Source organism: Schistocerca piceifrons, chromosome X (assembly GCF_021461385.2).
Source record: "Schistocerca piceifrons isolate TAMUIC-IGC-003096 chromosome X, iqSchPice1.1, whole genome shotgun sequence".
Lineage (NCBI taxonomy): Eukaryota > Metazoa > Arthropoda > Insecta > Orthoptera > Acrididae > Schistocerca > Schistocerca piceifrons.
This window is the reverse complement of record NC_060149.1, coordinates 605,378,121-605,399,593: the sequence shown is the minus strand read 5'-3', so window position 1 is coordinate 605,399,593 and position 21,473 is coordinate 605,378,121.

Sequence of the window (21,473 nt, the reverse complement as noted above, 5' to 3'; positions counted from 1 at the left end):
TGCGGAAACCATTACAGGAAAAATGAAAGACGTCTTGCTTCGCCGTGGGAAAGGATCAGAGAGAGTGTCTGTCCTTTATCCAGTGCTCTGGTCGCGTTCCACACCTAACACGTGATTCTCCACTTAGTTCTGAGGTTATGATTCTACCCGCATGTAGGATATAGGAGTGGGTACACGAATACTGGAAATGAAAATTTGAAGTAGAAATAATTTTAAATCAACCATTAAATGTCCCAGTACCCTCTAGACAGGCGTCGGACTGCGCAGTGTTTAACTGCATGATTACATAGAATTATTTTGGTAAAGTGAAGGACTGGATGCCGATGTTACAGTGATATATTTGTTAGCCGTACTAGACTTTATGTAGAATTGTTTTTGACAATGTCCTTCGAGGAGCTAAATCGTGTGGTTATTATTTTTTTATACTCTGCAGCTGGAAAACCTAGTTAACGTCAGTTACTAAAAATACACTTAAACATGTCGTTTGATACTAATAATAATAAATGGAATATGTACCTCAGTGACAATAATGTGATTAAACTACAATATTATTGACTTTATGTTCATAATATATATTTACTTTCTTTCGTGATTAGTAGCGTTCTCGCTTCCCACGCCCGGGTTCCCGGCTTCGATTAGCGGCGGGGTCAGGGATTTTCTCTGCCTCGTGATGGCTGGGTGTTGTGTGATGTCCTTAGGTTAGTTAGGTTTAAGTAGTTCTAAGTTCTAGGGGACTGATGACCATAGATGTTAAGTCCCATAGTGCTCAGAGCCATTTTTTTCTTTCGTGATTAAACTGTTTCTAGTTACAACGTTACTTGTCCTGAAAGATTTGAAACTTTCCATCACAGACCATGTTTAAAAAGAAAACAAAAAAAGCCCAGCATACTAATAATTACCAGACATTGATAGCGGTGTCAGTTGAGCCGTTTAGTATACCCCTAATATGTCAGAAGCCTTATCCTAGCTGCCTTACGGGGAAGAGAGCCTCCCCATTAGACGATGAAAATTTAAGAGAAGCAATTCATACAACGTATAATATCGTATTGAAGGAAAACAACTACAAGGCGTGGCCTAATGAAGCATGGAAGTGTGAGTAAAACACCTCAGATCAATACATTAATGAAGCGACCACTATAAAAATTTAGTTTATTGCCATAAGACACTGAAAAATTGATTTACCCACTGAATTAATCATGTAAACATTTAATAAGTGAACAAAATATTGAAATTAAGAAATATCGCCTTGGAACATGAGGCTGGACACATGAAAGCGTAAAATGTAGTTATAACACAGATACGGCCAATGACTGTGAAAATGGTTAGTGATTTCGAAAAGAATCCCAAAGAAAGCGAGTACGAGCTCCAATACAATCGCCAGAGTGCATGATGGTAGCAACTAACTGGCTGCGAACTTCAGAACTGCGCAAATGAACCCTGACGTAAACTTAATGGCAGTGCGCTCCCTGCGGCTCTGTGACTGCATCAATGGCTCATGCTAACTACTCCCAAGCAATATGAATCTGGAAGACGGTGGCAATAGCGGCTGTAAATTTAGAATCCAACTTGAGCTCTGAACTCGTCTTGAATATGGAGACATCTCTTTCTGCGGTTGGCTAAAGTGGAGTGCGTTCTCGATGACACACCTGAAGATAGTCTCCTGCACTATTAATAATTGTATACGTAAGTTTAACAAATTCCTACTCTTATGGTTTTTGTCATGGTTAGCCGACAGTGCTGTGGTGCAGGAAGCAAGGCGGAAAGTCTCTACCACTACTCGACAAGTTTCTAGCATCAGCCAGCCTAAGGGCTTGCATATGGACACATGAGGAAAAGCGCGACTACAGTGATATAGTTATTGTGTACCAATTAAACTCCACATTTGTCATACACTCCTGGAAATTGAAATAAGAACACCGTGAATTCATTGTCCCAGGAAGGGGAAACTTTATTGACACATTCCTGGGGTCAGATACATCACATGATCACACTGACAGAACCACAGGCACATAGACACAGGCAACAGAGCATGCACAATGTCGGCACTAGTACAGTGTATATCCACCTTTCGCAGCAATGCAGGCTGCTATTCTCCCATGGAGACGATCGTAGAGATGCTGGATGTAGTCCTGTGGAACGGCTTGCCATGCCATTTCCACCTGGCGCCTCAGTTGGACCAGCGTTCGTGCTGGACGTGCAGACCGCGTGAGACGACGCTTCATCCAGTCCCAAACATGCTCAATGGGGGACAGATCCGGAGATCTTGCTGGCCAGGGTAGTTGACTTACACCTTCTAGAGCACGTTGGGTGGCACGGGATACATGCGGACGTGCATTGTCCTGTTGGAACAGCAAGTTCCCTTGCCGGTCTAGGAATGGTAGAACGATGGGTTCGATGACGGTTTGGATGTACCGTGCACTATTCAGTGTCCCCTCGACGATCACCAGTGGTGTACGGCCAGTGTAGGAGATCGCTCCCCACACCATGATGCCGGGTGTTGGCCCTGTGTGCCTCGGTCGTATGCAGTCCTGATTGTGGCGCTCACCTGCACGGCGCCAAACACGCATACGACCATAATTGGCACCAAGGCAGAAGCGACTCTCATCGCTGAAGACGACACGTCTCCATTCGTCCCTCCATTCACGCCTGTCGCGACACCACTGGGGCGTGAGCGGAAGACGGCCTAACGGTGTGCGGGACTGTAGCCCAGCTTCATGGAGACGGTTGCGAATGGTCCTCGCCGATACCCCAGGAGCAACAGTGTCCCTAATTTGCTGGGACGTGGCGGTGCGGTCCCCTACGGCACTGCGTAGGATCCTACGGACTTGGCGTGCATCCGTGCGTCGCTGCGGTCCGGTCCCAGGTCGACGGGCACGTGCACCTTCCGCCGACCACTGGCGACAACATCGATGTACTGTGGAGACCTCACGCCCCACGTGTTGAGCAATTCGGCGGTACGTCCACCCGGCCTCCCGCATGCCCACTATACGCCGTCGCTCAAAGTCCGTCAACTGCACATACGGTTCACGTCCACGCTGTCGCGGCATGCTACCAGTGTTAAAGACTGCGATGGAGCTCCGTATGCCACGGCAAACTGGCTGACACTGACGGCGGCGGTGCACAAATGCTGCGCAGCTAGCGCCATTCGACGGCCAACACCGCGGTTCCTGGTGTGTCCGCTGTGCCGTGCGTGTGATCATTGCTTGTACAGCCCTCTCGCAGTGTCCGGAGCAAGTATGGTGGGTCTGACACACCGGTGTCAATGTGTTTTTTTTTTTTCCATTTCCAGGAGTGTATTTAAACGAATACTCCTTCATGACATGGCCGTAGACAACTTCGCTCCCATGCCACGAGTTCTGAGAGCTACACCTTGCTTTGGAGGTTTTCAACTAGTGAAATAGAAATCCTCCTAGAGTCTCCCTGAACGCAGTTTTTGCCGAAAGCAGGCTGCCGACCAGAACAACTGCCGTGTAGAGATAGGATTCAATGAAATTCCTGTCCTGTACCTGCTCGGCGGCTGCTTTCAGCGAAGGACAAATTTATTTCATGAGCTTCCGAGGTTGCAGAAAGGAACATGCCCCCCTAACCGTAATAAAAGGAAAGGTGACGAATAAATTATACGAAGTCATTGGCAGTAGCGAATATTGTATGCAGTTATCATGGAGCGTTAAAGACCCAATTAAATGACCGTTTGGATGTACATATTGCATTATAAAACATGATGTGTGCCAGTTTGGGTATAATCTGCATCGCAAAAACTGATTTTATTGTGTGTTAGTTATCACATGGAGACAAATGGAACGTTTGCTATGGGGCTTTAACGCTTATGCCAATCAGTGTACGTTTAGCTGGAGTGCCTGTAAAGAGAGGCTGTGTGGCTTCACAATAAGCGTCTATGAAGCCAGGTATTGGTGGATGCTCGCATTATCAGTGATAGCTATTAACTACACTCGCAGCAAAGGTCTGTAGTGACCTCCTAGTGGACGTCGAAGTATCTCATTCACGAATAGAAACGCTGTGTCCCATAATACAGGGCTATTACAAATGATTGAAGCGATTTCACAGCTCTACAATAACTTTATTATTTGAGATATTTTCACAATGCTTTGCACACACATACAAAAACTCGAAAAGTTTTTTTAGGCGTTCAAAAATGTTCGATATGTGCCCCTTTAGTGATTCGGCAGACATCAAGCCGATAATCAAGTTCCTCCCACACTCGGTGCCGCATGTCCCCATCAATGAGTTCGAAAGCATCGTTGATGCGAGCTCGCAGTTCTGGCACGTTTCTTGGTAGAGGATGTTTAAACATTTCACCATTAAGAAAAAAATTTTGCTTTATCACTGAAAACAAGTTTCGCACTGAACGCATACTCTTCCATGAGCTGTTGCAACAGCGCCGAAAATTCAAAGCGTTTGACTTTGTCATCGGGTGTCAGGGCTTGTAGCAATTGTAAACGGTAAGGCTTCTGCTTTAGCCTTTTCCGTAAGATTTTCCAAACCGTCGGCTGTGGTACGTTTAGCTCCCTGTTTGCTTTATTCGTCGACTTCCGCGGGCTACGCGTGAAACTTGCCCGCACGCGTTCAACCGTTTCTTCGCTCACTGCAGGCCGACCCGTTGATTTCCCCTTACAGAGGCATCCAGAAGCTTTAAACTGCGCATACCATCGCCGAATGGAGTTAGCAGTTGGTGGATCTTTGTTGAACGTCGTCCTGAAGTGTCGTTGCACTGTTATGACTGACTGATGTGAGTGCATTTCAAGCAGGACACACGCTTTCTCGGTTCCTGTCGCCATTTTGTCTCACTGCGCTCTCGAGCGCTCTGGCGGCAGAAACCTGAAGTGCGGCTTCAGCTGAACAAAACTTTATGAGTTTTTCTACGTATCTGCAGTGTGTCGTGACCATATGTCAATGAATGGAGCTACAGTGAATTTATGAAATCGCTTCAATCATTTGTAATAGCCCTGTAGTCACATCTGGAGCACTTTTCTTCTACCGTTGAAGATCTGCAAAATTCCCTTTGGAGTTACAATTATGTTTGATTGGATGGTTCTTGTGCTTCTTTCCTCCAATGTAATCACTTGTTAGCCACTTTTAACGCCGTTCTCTACCTCACTAAGATTTTCACACATGCCAAGAAAGAATTCCTTCTTAAAGAACTTCAGAATAATGCTTAGTTTGCCAGTATATCTCCAAAAATTAATAGCCATGTGATCAGAGATCTTCTGAAGTCTCCCAATTACAGCATTGGCCTACCTACTGGGAATCACCAAAGCCAGACTGCATAACAAGCAAACGGAGATTCCTCCTACATCTACAATGACGCATTCACGGAGGTGACAGTGGCCTCATTGTCTACAGCGCTGTGGTCTTTAATGCGCACTCCACCCCCTCCCCCAAACCCCGTCCCCACATAACCTCAGTCGGTCATACACATTTCAACGTCTTCAACGAGACTGACTTTGTTTCCATCAACTACCTTAGTGAAACTAAATTTGTGTTCCAGCTCTCAATGGCGCACTATGAATGGGAAAGGGAAGCATAATAAAAGTAATTCATGTTTGAAAACGAAATGATTTGTGCCTTTCTGTTGTCTGTCTACTTTTAATGGTAACAGTGGTTCCGCAAAAAATTAAAGTGTTTACAGCTGGAACCACTGCTGCTAGAATTTCGAAAACTCGCTTTTTAATGCTGTGTATTTTTTTGTCAGTCGTTTGTTGTCGCATCTAGTGAATAAATCTTGGCTTATTCTGGTGCATACTTTAGGAGTCCCTTCTACTGTGATGTTTTGGAAGAGATTATGAAATTTACATTTTACGGTTTAGTCTTTTGAAAAAAAAATGCATTGGCCTAAAGTTTTATTATTGTAAAATACATAAATAAAAAAGATAATAGTTTGCTCGACCTCGTTCTATTTTCAGTAACTATAGCCATTTGTATACTTCTAAACAAAGAAAGATATTCTACAAACCTTTATTACAGGTAATTAACGGAATAACACTGGTAGTTGCTTGATTGAAAATTTACTTTACGTGTAAGCTACTTGATATTTATGGCTTAGAAATTTCGATGTAATACCAATAATTTTGTTTCTTAGGGGCATAGTCACAAGGTAAGTGTAACCCATTCCCTTGTAACCTAAGCTCCTTTGGAATAATTTGCAATATTGCCAGCCATTAAGTTGAAGTACGGTATACTTTTTCGGTGTATACTGTTGCAAAAGGCTCTCGGGTTTCGGCCCGGCTGTCAGTGTTAAAATACTGGGTAGCGGTGCTGTGTAACTGCCACCCGACTGGAAACGAGAGAGCTTTTCATCAGTCATTTGGTCATTTCACAAGCACCAGAATTTCTTGGCAAATAGGCCTGTCTGCTTCTATCATGTGTGATTTACGGCTCCATTTAATAACTCAGTATCATCAGCGTGTGTTGAAAATTTCAGTCTGCAGCTCGTGGTCGTGCGGTAGCGTTCTCGCTTCCCACGCCCGGCTTCCCGGGTTCGATTCCCGGCGGGGTCAGGGATTTTCTCTGCCTCGTGATGACTGGGTGTTGTGTGCTGTCCTTAGGTTAGTTAGGTTTAAGTAGTTCTAAGTTCTAGGGGACTGATGACCATAGATTAAGTAATCTGTGCATTGACACCAGTCCAGGCTATGTACGTGCGCGCGGCGAGCGCGCCCTAGCCGCAACGGTTAATCAGGCGAGATGATTAGAGTAACGAAATTCGTGGGTTAGACTTACCGCTGAACGGGGCTTCAGCGTCATCTCTCCTTTTCCGAGAGCTTTCAAAGGCTTCATCACTCCATTAAAAGGCCATACAGTCTCCATGTGCACATCAGTATTCATAACACGACCTATAATAGCTACAGAAGACCTGAAGTCCAAACAAACAACTTACGTCGACCGTATCAGCGACCATTATATTTCCAAAAGCATTTCGTACATCTGATTGTATTGCATTATAAGTGATGCTAACTATAAACTCCAGGAGACTGTATTATTGTGACTGATAATGAATGCCTCATGTCCGTATTGTACTATTCATGTAACAAATGGTGACAGCACTTTCGTCTCCTCTCGTCTGAGTTATCAATATATGTATGTGAGACTTTGTCTCAAACATACACGAACAGTGTCGAGTCGAATATGGCTCGTATTCACAGCTCTATGGACTCACTGTGTTTAGTTATATGACTTGGGAAATGCCCTAAAATTTTTCAGTGTGCTGAAAGCCGTCCGTTTTATCATTCATTCTTTTATACGATGTTCCTTAAAACTGACAAACATTTTCTCTTTGTGATCTTCGGAACAGGTTTTTAATTTCAAATATTTCGTTTAGACCCTCAACTTGTTCACCGTCAGCTAAAGCTTGTCTATCTATTTCACTAGCTTCAGAAAAATGTTAAAGTCACTTGTGTTGAGACCTGAAATGTATGACTGATGCGCTACAATTTCCAATCCGAAGGACAGCTACAACTCTTGTCAACCACGGAATGCATTTTTGAGATGTGAACAAATCCCCCACTCAGAGCCGTTTCACTATTTAGTTTGAACATTTCGCAGCACCATCTCTAAGCATTATTAGTACAGATTCAGTGTTTAGAATCGTTATATTGATTTTGTATCACTCTACCAAACAAACGAAAGAACTGTATCAAGATTTAACTTAAAAATGTATCACCAAAATATAGAAAGAAGTAATTTCATAAAAAGGACCCTGTAGATCTTTAATAAAGGATGCATGCTTGGGAAAGATTACCTTAAAACCGTATGCTTCCATAATACAATATTTTAACTGATTTCTGGAAGAGATGAGTGGGCCCAGTTGTAAAATTAAGAAAAATTTCCAGCTACCAGTCCCTACTTCCTTCATATTAGTGTTAGTAATTGCCCCCTATTAAACATTAAAAACTCATTAAACACTAATTTTATCCACTTATAGTCAGCAGCTCGTGGTCGTGCGGTAGCGTTCTCGCTTCCCGCGCCCGGGTTCCCGGGTTCGATTCCCGGCGGGGTCAGGGATTTTCTCTGCCTCGTGATGGCTGGGTGTTGTGTGATGTCCTTAGGTTAGTTAGGTTTAAGTAGTTCTAGGGGAATGATGACCACAGATGTTAAGTCCCATAGCGCTCAGAGCCATTTGAACCATTTTTTATCCACTTATATATACAGGACGAATAACCGAACACTTGCACCGCATTCACATAATGGATCGGTAGTCAGGGTCACCTATTCTTAGCAAATAAACGGGTTGTAATAGTAATTGGAAAGTGTAGTTTTTGCGCAAATATACAATTTCTTATTGGGACAATGTCTATTGTCATTAACGAACTAAAAGTAGGGTACATTAGCATGTAAATGGCGTCTATTACAGGATTCTAGTGAGAGTCGTGTACGAGATACCGTATTTTTAAAAGTTTCTACATCGAATCTTGTTTGCACCATTCGACCTGCGTAGTTGTTAGTTACGATGTTGTTATGTTGGCTTACGTTGTGCTTGTGTTTTCCTTGGGTGGATTGTAACTTGTTAGGCAGTTAGTGTGTGACAGTCCAAGCAGCAGATCGGGAATAGATGATGAGATTTACCAATGCAGAAAAATCCGACGTGCTCATGGTGTATGGAGAGTGTAGGAAGAAAGCAACTCGTTTTTGTGCGATGTAGGTGCCAATATATTGCAACAGACGTCAACCATCTCGGCAATTATTTGTAAAATTCTCCAACCAGTTACGTGAAAGTGGTAGTGTAACACCCAGACAACGTATCAGATGGAAACAAGTGACGACAGAAGAGGTGGACATTAATGTTATTGATGCTGTAGCAGTTGATCTGTGCGTTAGCTCCCGCGCAATCGCACGAGGATGTGGCATGAATCAGGTAATTGTCCTAAACATTCTCCCTCGACGTAGGTTCCATCCTTATTACACCTCTCTCCATCAAGAGCTGCATGCAACGACTATGAGAATAGTGTTAACTTCTGACGTGACACTAAGACAGGATACTACAGAAGTATTATGTATCTTGTTTAGTGCCGAAGCCACATTTACCGATTATGGCCAGGTAAACCACCAATATATTTACTATAGGTCTGTTAACAATCCCGGTTTGCTTCAACAGGTGGGACGTCGGCGTCCATGGAATGTACAATTTTGATATGGGACAGCGAACTATCAGCTCATAGGGCCGTTTTTCATAGACGGAATACTGAATGCGCACAAGCTTTGTAGCCCCCTAATAGATCATTTTCCACGGATTATAGAACGTATTGCTCTGCAGACTAGGATCTGTGGTACCAACATGATGGCTGTGCAGCCCATAGCGCACGTGTGGGGAAAGCTGAAAGACGCTGAAAGACATAAGAATCACAGCCGATGATATGCAGTTACGTATTACTGCAGCCTGCTCGGACGCCTCCACTGAATAGCTACCGCGTGTGCAGTAGTCTATCCATACCACAATGGAAGCTTGCACTGCCGCTGCCGGTGGTAATTTTGAACATGGACGTTGAAGGTCGATTGTCTCGTTACTGGTCAGAATCCACATAACTAGTGTAAAATTTATTGTTTGGCTAAGAATACGAGCCGCTGTCTACCATACCATTCTACGAAAACCGAAAACCGCCTATTAATAACACTTTGCTCTTCCGCAATATTTGCGGTGCAAGTTTTAGGTGGTACTCCCTGTATATGTTTTAACTGGGATAGTAAAATAAGGCATTGGTTAACTCGCATGGATGATAACACCCAGCTCCTGCGGATGGTTTATTTAGAGGAAACTGCTCAGAGGCGCCTGCTGTGTATACAATTCTGTAACAGTATTTGAATCAAAATGAATGCGAAAGAAGGTTGTTTAGGCCCATGTTGCTTCAGATTTGTAACAAGTGGAAAAATATTCAGCACCTTTTCATGCGACCATAGTCATATATTCTGGAACTAAACACCACAGATCTCTGAAACTAAGCTTTGGTCCAAATACTTGACGAGCACAGAAAGTGAAGCCTGGCAGGAATCATTTCTGCAACCCATGGAAATCAGTCTTCTTTTATTGATAACAGGAGAACCAGAGGTTCAGCTTATTCATCAAAACGCTAAAAGCTTGTGCGAAACACTGGACATATATTTGCTCTTACACCAAGAAGTTTATGCGAACCAGGGAAAACCTTAAAAGAGCAGGGGAACCAGATAATAACGTTATATGAAACAATATCTCCTGATAGAAATACCTCGGATTTTGGCACTTAAAAGTTCTTCAGAAGTTACACAGGTAACGCAATAATCAAAAACGTATGCATTTAGGAGTCGCCTTCACCGTGCTTGTCAGCGGAAACAATAACAGAAAGAGGGAGAAAGTTGACAGAACCAGGGAAACGGTAGATAAAACAGTATTCGAAACTCGAAATTATTACCCAGTTAGGTAAAGAAGTAAAGTAGAATGGAACAGTTTACATATACGGACTGAAAAACTGGGCCAAGAATGATTAAATTATGCAGAAACCTCAACCTAATTTTCATGTCAAGGCCCATTAAAAAGAATCCGTGAGAACAACTAATTCATGAATGTCGTATATAGTCATTGGTCCACCTCCATTTCGATCACGTAGCAATATCTTATCCCATTTCGGATAAACCATTAACCTCCAGATGACGTGGGATGCAAATGTAGACCCATATAACTGTCTGACTATAATTAAACTGAAACTAACACCTCAGTCGTTAATTTTTCATAAAAATAGAAACGAGTGTGTGGCGGTAGAATTCAAGTACGGAGAAAAAATATCTATCACAACGCGCGAAATTGGTTCTCAGCGAGATTCAGAACCAACACTGTTATTATTTTTTTAACATGAAATTGGCGCAGATGACGATGGGCGAATTATTCTACTACTGTGTGTTTGAGATATTAATCAACGAGGTCTCCACTTTCACATTTAATGAAAACTTTGTTGGTGCTGAACCAACGTTTGAATGACATCTCCATAATCCAAATTTTCTTCGGGAAACTGATTAGGGTGTGATATAAACATGATAAAAGTTATGTCTAATTACCAACTGTTTTAGAATATTGAATCATTAGAACGCCCATCACGAGAATGGGCAACCCATGGTCATACCAACTCCATGAAATCCGTCGGCGCAAAGTGATGTGATTTGCCACATGAACACTCTTTTACAATGCCATAGGTCAGGGTCAGCTGAATATCCAGTGTTTCAATGCAATATCGTACGTTCACGTGTGGTCTCACTATTCCGTAGAACGATGCACTGACGTGCATTAGGTAGTGAGCGAAATGCAGGAGCAACGGCCTACGTGCACTGCTACGCTTATCGATGCCCGTAAAGGGCGAAAAGACATCATAAAACAATCGAAAATTGTCATATCGAATGTACTGAAGTTTTTTACTGATCTAGCCGACAATGAAGAAGCCAGAAACAATATAAATTTGGCATAAATTCGTAAACTGACAACAAAAGCGTGCGGTCTCTCCGAGGTTTCTGGACACCCTACTAGTGGATTAGGAACATCGGAAAAATGTCCAGATGTGAACACTTGTTTCGATTCTCCAGGAGAGAAATATAAGTGAGACAGCAAATCTACAGAACTCAACGATTGTTGGCAGAACCCCACTTAGTTATTGCGACAAGGAAGAGTACCAAACGCTAAAGAAATATAGGGCGGTCTCCATGAAAAACTTTGTTATTCTGGCTCAGGGACCTCCGTCTTTCATCTTCTCGGCTCCCTTTGTTTCTGATTCAGACAATGCCCAGTGTTCATAAGTACAATGCAACTTCCTTTCGGACATGCGTGTTTCTGAACAACACAAACACTGCAGTGCTGTAGTTATTCACCGACACTGAGCAAACGACATTCAATTAAAATGTCTCACCTTTACGGGAATATGCGTAATGAATGTACGAGTGCAGGGTGTACGCACATCGATGGCGGCACGTGGAAGTTTGGATGCGGCCGTGGAGCGTCCTCGGATAGCCTGATGGTGAGCTGACCGCTCGCAGTAAGCGGCAAATCCGGTTTCGTGTCCGTGTAAGCAGAAATTTTCATCTTTGTCACTGCATTATATGGTTAATGGTTGTGGTTGTTCGTATTCGCAGCTGTGAATACATTTCTTACACTTCATAACTGCTGTAGTCGCCGCAGTGCCTGTTCCTTCGAATATACAAGCATGTCTGGATGAACATTGCATTGTACTTGTGAACAATGTAGGGACTGCAATATTGTAAAATAAGATTCTCAGTCTAGAATTCATTAACAACGGCAGTTTTTACAAAAACGCTTATCGAATTTGTTCACATTCGTATTTCATCTTACTGCGTTTTCCTATGTCTTACAGGCTACACCATGAATTTTCCTCCTTGTCTGTTGTCTTCCGTAGAAAGGTGCATTGACTTGTGGTTTATAGTGAACGTTATGCAGTAGCAAGGGCCTACATAGCTCGGACAAGTTAGTCTAAATCAACTACAGTTGTCATATTGAACTAAATAATGATTTTTTACCGATCTGGTCAACCGTGAAGAGGCCAGGGATGAAATAAATTTTGTGTAAATTCATAAAATGGCAACAAAACCATGTGGTATTTCCGAATGGAATGTATACGTTATTAATAGTGCAATGACGTCGGCAGAATCTGTCGATCTGAGTATGTACCATGATTCTCCAAGAAAAGGAGATAAATAAATCGGTAATTACTGAATTGGACAATTTCGAGAAAAAGTTAGTGCGTGGAACTGTACTTCGATACTACGACAGTGGAGAGTATCCGACGGCCAGAAAAATGCAGAGTTATCTTGAAAAAATTAATTATTCTGGCTCAGAGACCTCCTTCCGTGCCTTCTCCACTCACTTGCTTTTTGATTCAGGAAGTATAATGACGGACAAAAATTTTAAATTGAATGCAGAAACATTGCAACAGCAAAAGCGAAGTTTTGTGTAAAGTGCACATACTGCGAGCTGAGGACGGTAGTATTGTTGTATACTTCGATAAAACTTGGGTTTCACAAAACCAAATACAAATATACATTTTGCTCGTCTTCAACGGAAATATTAACCTGAAAGTATCTACACTTAGTTTTGTACAGCGTATATTGGCGATTGGAGTGGTGGGTGCAGTGACGAAGGGACAGTACGAGTTGCAAATAAAAATTTTTTGGGTGGTAGGAAATATTCTTGGTCGTATTAAGGGGAGCATTCTGAACTAAAATCCTGGCAGTGTCATATAAGTATTTTCACGTTGGTGTGCAAGGAGTCTCTCGTAAATAAAATTCGTTTGTACCTGAGACAATACAATAACAATAGCTCAGATGTTACCAAAATTAATTTCACAACTAACAATTTTCCTGCTGCTGTTTTCTACAAGGTCCAGCAGATCCCAATTTCATCAGAAGCAACATTTTTAGTTGGTGGCGGAACTGTTTCAAACCTGTTACGGTATTTAATTTTTTTAGCTCAGAGTACTTTTACGTTTGCAATATAGAATATGTACCGCATGCATCTATAGGTATTGCGAATGTTCATATATTATTTTCAGTCAAAATGTGTCAGCGGTTCTGTTTTTCCCACAGGTTGAAGGAAAAGAATATTTTTGTTCAAACTTTATTTTAGCGTCAGCTGTATGTATGTTTTCGTAGCAGCTGGGAAGAATTTCCTTTTGTAAAGTATTCCATCATATTACAGACTGAAAATATAAATGTCCAATATATTTTTTGAAATTTTTACTAGCATTTGAAATTATCAATAACTGTCAATGGTGCAGGACGATGAGCCGACCTTGAGGTGCCTATTGTCGTGGAGGCTGCTGTAGTAATGGAATCAACGTTCACATTCGTTATTAGTTTTACGTTAGTATTTTTACATCCATAACAGTTTCTGTTTAACTTCGGAATCAGTTTTATGTAGCAATTAATTTTTGAAATCAAATTATTCCCAGCGAATTGTCGCTATGGACTCTTGTTTGAGATAAATAAGCTATCTGTAGCATAAATGAATGAAAATTAAATTTCAATGTCGCTCCATCAGACACGTGGAGGGTTCATTACGTTTTAATTTAACTCCGGCATTCTGCCCTCGCGTTTCCGTTAATTGACCAGTTGATACAATTTATTTCCAAATAGACAGTCCAGCGTAAGTGTAGTAAACGAATAACCCAACATACAGAATTCTTAGATGGTGGTTTTGCATACTCTAGAAGTCTAGTACTTAAGCAGTTTATTGATTCCCTCTGAAATACACACTGAACATGCAAAATACAGACCATAACGGAAAGCAATTCCAGACAGAAGTTTCAGACATTAAAAAAATCATTGTTCCACCTGGGGCACTGAGCTGAGGCACCTTAAGACAATCGCGCTACTGGAAATTTTCTCTAAGAATGCACCGTAATTACCTGTGAGACAAACCGTCCTTATAGTGACGCAGTTACGCTACATCTCCATATACACTGTAAAAATTCATAGCTATCCACACAGCTCGAGCCCATAACCTTGCCTACGCAATGTTTGCATTTATAACAGAATATGAGCTTCAGATATATACATAAGTTTTCTACTGCCTATCGTTCAACTGTTTGTAACTGTTCGAGAACAAAGAGCTTGTACACGTGGAGGTCGCGAAGCTGCATGTTTGTAGTAAAAATTGGAACGAATGCTGATAATCAACATATAATTAAAAGGCACTTAAATGTACAAAAATATCTTATTTGAAGCTATTTTCCTGCCTACACTGCTCTCTTGTTTAGAAATAAACACATTATTTCATTATTAACCCTTAATTAATTTCGCCCCATTGAAGTTTATAAGAATACATGACAACAAAAATCAGTATGCTAGCTGGATATTATAGCCCACCTATTAGTGCGGAGGAACGACAGCATGTCTTGGCATTCCAAGTTAGAGTTTCGCAGAACCGTACCAAGTACGAGTTCAACTATCATAGATGTCAAGTGAATGTGTAGAATGGGGAAAGTGTTATGCTCATGAGGGCTCGGTCACGGCAACAGCATAAGGATTTTAGAGTTTTTCACAAGTTTTCATTACATCAGCACGTGTCATCTTTGTAGTATTTCGAAACAGCAGCACCCGACAATGGTAATTGTTAATTGTTGTACTAATTCGTACTTTTTAGTATTTTCGCACTGTTTCGTTCACAACAATGAGTCACACACCTTGACTGCCACACTAATTGAAGCCACTTAAAAGACTACGTATACAGCTACAATGCACGTAACTAAATCCAATAGAGATTGACCTTTTGTTTTGCTGTGAATACGCTCGTTGGTTCCTCTTTAGTGTTGCCATGGCAGTAGTTGCTGCCTCATACCACAGCACGGGAATGTCACAGTATAATCACCCCTTCCATTTTGTGCTCCAGTAGTAGAACTTTCATACTTTTCTACTATTTGTGTGACCTTTATACTCTGAACAGTTGATCTACACACATGGATACACATACCGCGTACCTAGATGGTAAGACTACATCATCTGAGACGACAGTGGGTGAATTGTGATACTAGCTGAAAATAGCTTCTTCCAAGAGGGAGTATAATTTTAGAAAAAGGATTCAGTTTGTACGTAACACACATACTGTTAAAAATTAGCTTATACATGAATAACGGCACTCCTAACAACACTGCAACCTGACACCCCTTTCATGTATTTATCTTCTTTACATCTCAGTAACGGCCTGCTAGCACTCTTCGGGGTGAGGAATTAAGATTCACAATTGAGTTTTAAAAAACGTTGGCTCATTTAATGTACAGTCTATAGGCCGGTTACACACTGGGTTTGGATATTTCCTGTTTCACTACTTGAAAAATTACAGGTTTATTAACAGAAATATGAACTACAGAAAATTACGTAAGAACAACTAGAATGAATTGAAATGGATATCTAGCCCACAGGTGAGTGTCATTTTTCAACTGAAATGTTTATTCACATTCGCACATGTTATTTCAGGCAAACTATTAACTGATGATGGCAATTGCAATTGCAGCTAGTAGAAGAGAACTTTACTATGAACCATGGCGTACACTCATGCTCATAAATTAAGGATAATTGCAGAATGTGGTGCCACACAACGTGGAACTACACAAAACTGGCGCTAATGGCATAGGAACATAGGGAACACACAAGACACGGATCTGTAAAGTCCACGGAATTGGTGATAAGTTGAGAAAACCGTCCCGAAACACATGTGCTACATAACCCCACTGTTTCGTGCGCATGTACCCGACATCAATATGGGATATGATCACCATGCACACGTACACAGGCCGCACAACGGGTTAGCATACTCTGGGTCAGATGGTCTAGCAGCTGCTGGGGTACGTTCCGATACATCTGACCTGTTACAGTTCCTCTGTCAACGACATGGAGGGGTGTACGTGCACCAATCATAATCCCACCCCACACCATCAAACCACGAACTCCATACAGGTCCCTTTCAAGCACATTAAGGGGTCGATATATGGTTCCTGGTTCAATCGAGAGGAAAACCCTGAAAGAATCACTGTTCATACTATACCTGTACTAGTCCGTGAGCATAACCTGGGACCAATGTTCCAATGACCATGTACTGTGTTCTTAACACCGGGCTTTACGGGCTGTCCTGTGACCAGGCGTCAGTGGAATGCACCTTGCATGTCTCCGGGCGAATAAACCATGTCTGTTCAGTCGTCTGTAGACTGTGTGTCTGGAGACAGCTGTTCCAGTGGCTGCGGTAAGGTCCCGAGCGAGGCTACCTGCAGTTCTCCGTGGCCGTCTGCGGGCACCGATGGTGAGATATCGGTCTTCTTGTGGTATTGTACACTGTGGACGTCCCGTACTGTAGCGCCTGGACACGTTTCCTGTCTACTGGGATCGTTGCCATAATCTTGAGATCACACTTTGTGGCACACGGAGGGCCCGTGCCACGACCTGCTGTGTTTGACCAGCCTCGAGTCGCCCTAGTATTCTACCCCTCATAACGTCATCAATATGTGTTCTTTGAGCCATTTGCAACACACAATCACCTTAGCACGTCGGAAAACGTCTGCACACTTACTCGCTGCACCGTACTCTGACATGCACCAACACACCTCTGCGTCTGTGGACTGCTGCCAGCGCCACCGTGCGACGACCGCAAGTCAAATGCACCACATGGTCATACCCCGAGATGATTTAAACCCGAAATCCGCCCACCAGAGCGTTGCTTCACCGTGTATCAGCATTATCCTCAATTTATGAGCATGAGTGTAGATGCTTAACGCATCTGCCCGAATGCGACAGACATCGGAGTTTCTCCCTTATGAACATTTGTAATATTCCATGATTTTGATTTCTGTGTGGCAGGACGGGACTGTTAAAAAAAATACTGACTTTGTTCGTGAACGGAATCATAATGACTGCACTATAAGTAGAATTTCTTAACCAACCTTCCCCTCAGACGTTGCTTCGGATGGTTCCAGTAATGTCAGAGCAGGTATCTACGATAAAATTTAACTGACGTACAGAGGATGTCATTTAAGAATTACTGTAAAAACGAGTAAAGTAATTACATATTTGTGAGAACATTTCATTTGGCATAACGATAGAATACAATCAATGTAAAGAGCAAAGAATTACATCAGAATGAGAAGTACGAGATAACCAGGTGAAAGTCCACTGGTAGACTCTGCTGTGGAGTCTGGAGAAGAGCTGAAATTTTCTCTATAATAAGTAGCTCAAACAGAACATCTTTTGCTTTTGGTGCTATTCTGATTGAAAAAAAATGTGTTTCTATGAAATTCTCATGTTAATTGTTGCAACTAGCACAAGGTATTTAATTATCTGTTCATTATAAGCAAAATGAATTACGTTAGCGTCCCCTTCCGATCTGATGTGGACTTTAATTCCAGACTCTTTACTAGGGCCGTGGGGGCTGTAAGAGTATTAATCCTATAAAACCATTAGATTTGATGCTATACAATGTTATTCTGTTACAAACATATAATACCATACTTACGACTCCATTTCACAGATTATGTCCTGTTACAACGTTCGTTGGTACTGTATTTTACATGATTTAATAATTTGACCATGTACACATAGAAATGTTATCCCTGGTTTGTGTAATTAAGGAAATCGTGGTGCTGTGGATTCATATGAATTGATTCCATTAAATATTACAGTGAAGATACAAAAAGTTGTGACACCTGCTTAAGGTTACATTTGTCCAGCGTCGGAATGCAATGCAGTAGCGATTCAGCGTAGCATGAATTCGAAACGTCATTGGCAGTACTTCCAGGGTACGTTGACGCATAGGTTTTGCAAAACACAAGGTCGGAGATTTGTAGGCGTGGTGCTGGCACCGGGAAGCTTCGCAGATATAGTCCAGCGGTATCATATTAGGTGTATTCGGTGGCCAAGGCAGCAACACGAGTTCTGTTATGTTCACCGAACCATTATAGTACGATTCTGGCCATGTGGCATGGATATTTAAACTTCCGGAACATGCCATCGCCATCGGGGGAGACATCAAACATAATGTGATGCAGGTGGCTGGCGGCCGAGATGCAGCGCATGTTTCCAGCAAATGTTTTGGTGGATGATATATCCGGACACAACCATCGACGTAGTATTACAAGAAATGTGATTCATCCTATTAGGCGACACTTTTCCAATGAGCCACAGTTCGATCGCGATGATTCCGTGCCCACTGCAGTTGCTGTTGACGATGTCTTTGGGACAACATGGGAAATAAGTATGAGCTGTCTGCTACAGAGCCCCATTTTCAACTATGTGAGCTGCACGATGTGATCCGAAACCCTAATGCCTGTACCGTCATAGTTCCCTGTCGTTAGATCTGCCACAAATCACTGTCGATCCTGCTGTACAGAAAATGGAATAATCCGACCACCATGTTATGTTATGAGACGTAGATACCATATTCCCTGTCTCGCACTTGTGTTTTCAGCGCCTTCACACCACTTTCCACAGATCACGACAGTAGCATGCAATCAGCCGACTAGCTTCGCCATTACTGAGATATTCGTTCACAGGCTTCCCTTTGTCAGTTATATCAGCAGATGTCAGTGGGAATCCCCATTTGTTTCCCAATTCACCGCTAGAAAAGCTCACCATTCGTCCGTGCTCCGATTTTATAATTTCCTTACTCCTTCACGTGCTCGCATAACCACCAGGCAGCATTCCGTCTACCGGTCGGCAGTGGTCATAATGTTTTCACTCGTCAGGGTATGTCTTTTCAGTCTTACAAGACTTACACCTTATTTTTTCTACCATCCAGCAGGAAGTATCTTATTTGTTGCGAGTAGCTATCGAGAAACGAAGATGAATACTTGGTCATTCACGAGACCATTAGACGTGGCGAATGAGTTTGGACTAGATGAGGATGGAAATGATATCAGCCGGATCTCCTGTGAGGTAAGTATTCCAGTGAAAAACGTGCATGTTCATAAAATCATTTTTGTGGGGATTACTGTTTTTTATACCAGTTATATTGATTATCACGTTACACACTTTTACAGGACGAGTATAAAAATAAAAAGCAAATCCTTCTTGGCTGTTGTTCCTATTTACATTAACGCATCCAGTTTTAAGAACGAGACAAGTGAGACGGAAATGTTGTTAAGGCGCTGAAATACCATTTTGTATGAGGATGGCTAAAAGCCCTGTCGCTCCGTTCAGATACAGATTTTCCGTGGTTTTCCTAAACCGACGCCCTAGGGGGCTCACAATTCTTTTGTGAGAACCTGATTTGCTACTACGGGGCCTCAGCCTTTGACTTAGTACATCCTTTCTGTGTTGCATGCTTATACTTCCACTATCCCTTTCCCCCTATGCTTGTCTATCGGATGATTTCCTTGGTGCAGCCCCTGCTCGGACCGGGTTTATTACTGGGCCTGGAGTTTCCAATTCCCGTGTATTCTGCAAATTTTCATTAAATAAACACATTGTTCCCATAGTTGGGTTTGACCTGCCACCAATTTTAAAAATTCTCCAGCAGTGTGGATCGTACAGGGAAGGTCGCCCAATGCGGTGTGTGCTCTAACTTTGTGCCTTTCCACCTGTGCACCTTCTCTTTCATACAAATACAGGTCCGAGCAGGGACGGCGCCAAGGAAATCATCCGATGGACAGGCAGAGGGGGAAAGTGATAGTGGAAGTACAAGCATGCAACACGGAAAGGAAGTAATGAGTAAAAGACTGGGACCCCTTAGTAGCAATATCCAACATGGTAGCCAACCCGTTGTGGGGAAGAGGGGGGGGGGGAGTCGCCAAGTACCTGCATGGTGGTAGCCCCCTGACTACACATGGATTGCTGTGTTGGTGCCTGAGCTGAAATCTTTCCATGTATGCCAAGGAGTTTGTGCCCATTGTGACTGAGGCGCAGTGACTGCAAGCAGCTAGCCGTTGTTGAGGCTGCATAGCACCCATGGGGTCAGCCAGCTGTGGAGTGGGTGGCACCGTGGTGGATCAGCCGCAAGTGAGGTAGATGAAATTATCTCCCGCTGGTTGCCAAATGGTCCCAGCAATTTCTATGAAAGGACAGTCCCCTTTCCATCTGGAGGGACACAACCCTAAAATATTCCCTTCTCTGGCTACACTGTGGGAGGAATTTAGGTCTAAGTGGGAAGCAGAGCAATACTCCCCGCAATACTTGGTTTGTACCAGGACTGAAGATTACTTCTTGGCCACAAAACCCTTGTTATTTGTGGAGAACTTAGAAGACCAGTCTGGGGAAGTGGTGGCCATCTCTGGCTGGCTCCGAGCACTATGGGACTTCACTTCTGAGGCCATCAGTCCCGTAGGACTTAGAACTAATTAAACCTAACTAACCTAAGGACATCACAAACATCCATGCCCGAGGCAGGATTTGAACCCGCGACCGTAGCGGTCACGCGGTTCCAGACTGTAGCGCCTAGAACCGCTCGGCTGCTCCGGCCGGCTGGTAGCCATCGCTAAAATGAAACGTGGGTCAGTTTTGATTGTAATGACATCTCCTGCCAATTCATGGGCACTGATTTCTTGTAACAAGCTGGATGATATACCAGCGGCTGCCACTCCACATAACAGTCTAAACTGAGTTCAGGGCATCATTTTCCACAGACCCAGCTCTTATAATCTGATGAGGAGCTTCTCACAACTTGGTGTGACATTTTGTCTGTCGTGTACGTAGGGATCCAAAAGACAGTAGGGTTGCTACCAGTGCCTTCGTCTTGGCCTTTAAGGGCCATTCACTGTCTGAAAAGTCAAGGTGATAGTATATTAATGGTATGAAAAATCATATGTTCCCCCTCCCTATGTGATGCTGCAAGTGGTTGAAATACCAGCACATGTCTTTGGATCACAATGCTAGCTCCATCTGTAGAGATTGTGGGTGAATGCTGCATGGCGAATGCTCACTGTGCATCTCCCCATGATCTCTGTTAACTGTGGAGAGCACCATTCTCCCTGCTATACTGTTTTCCAGAGAAAAGAAAACACAAGAATACAAGAAGC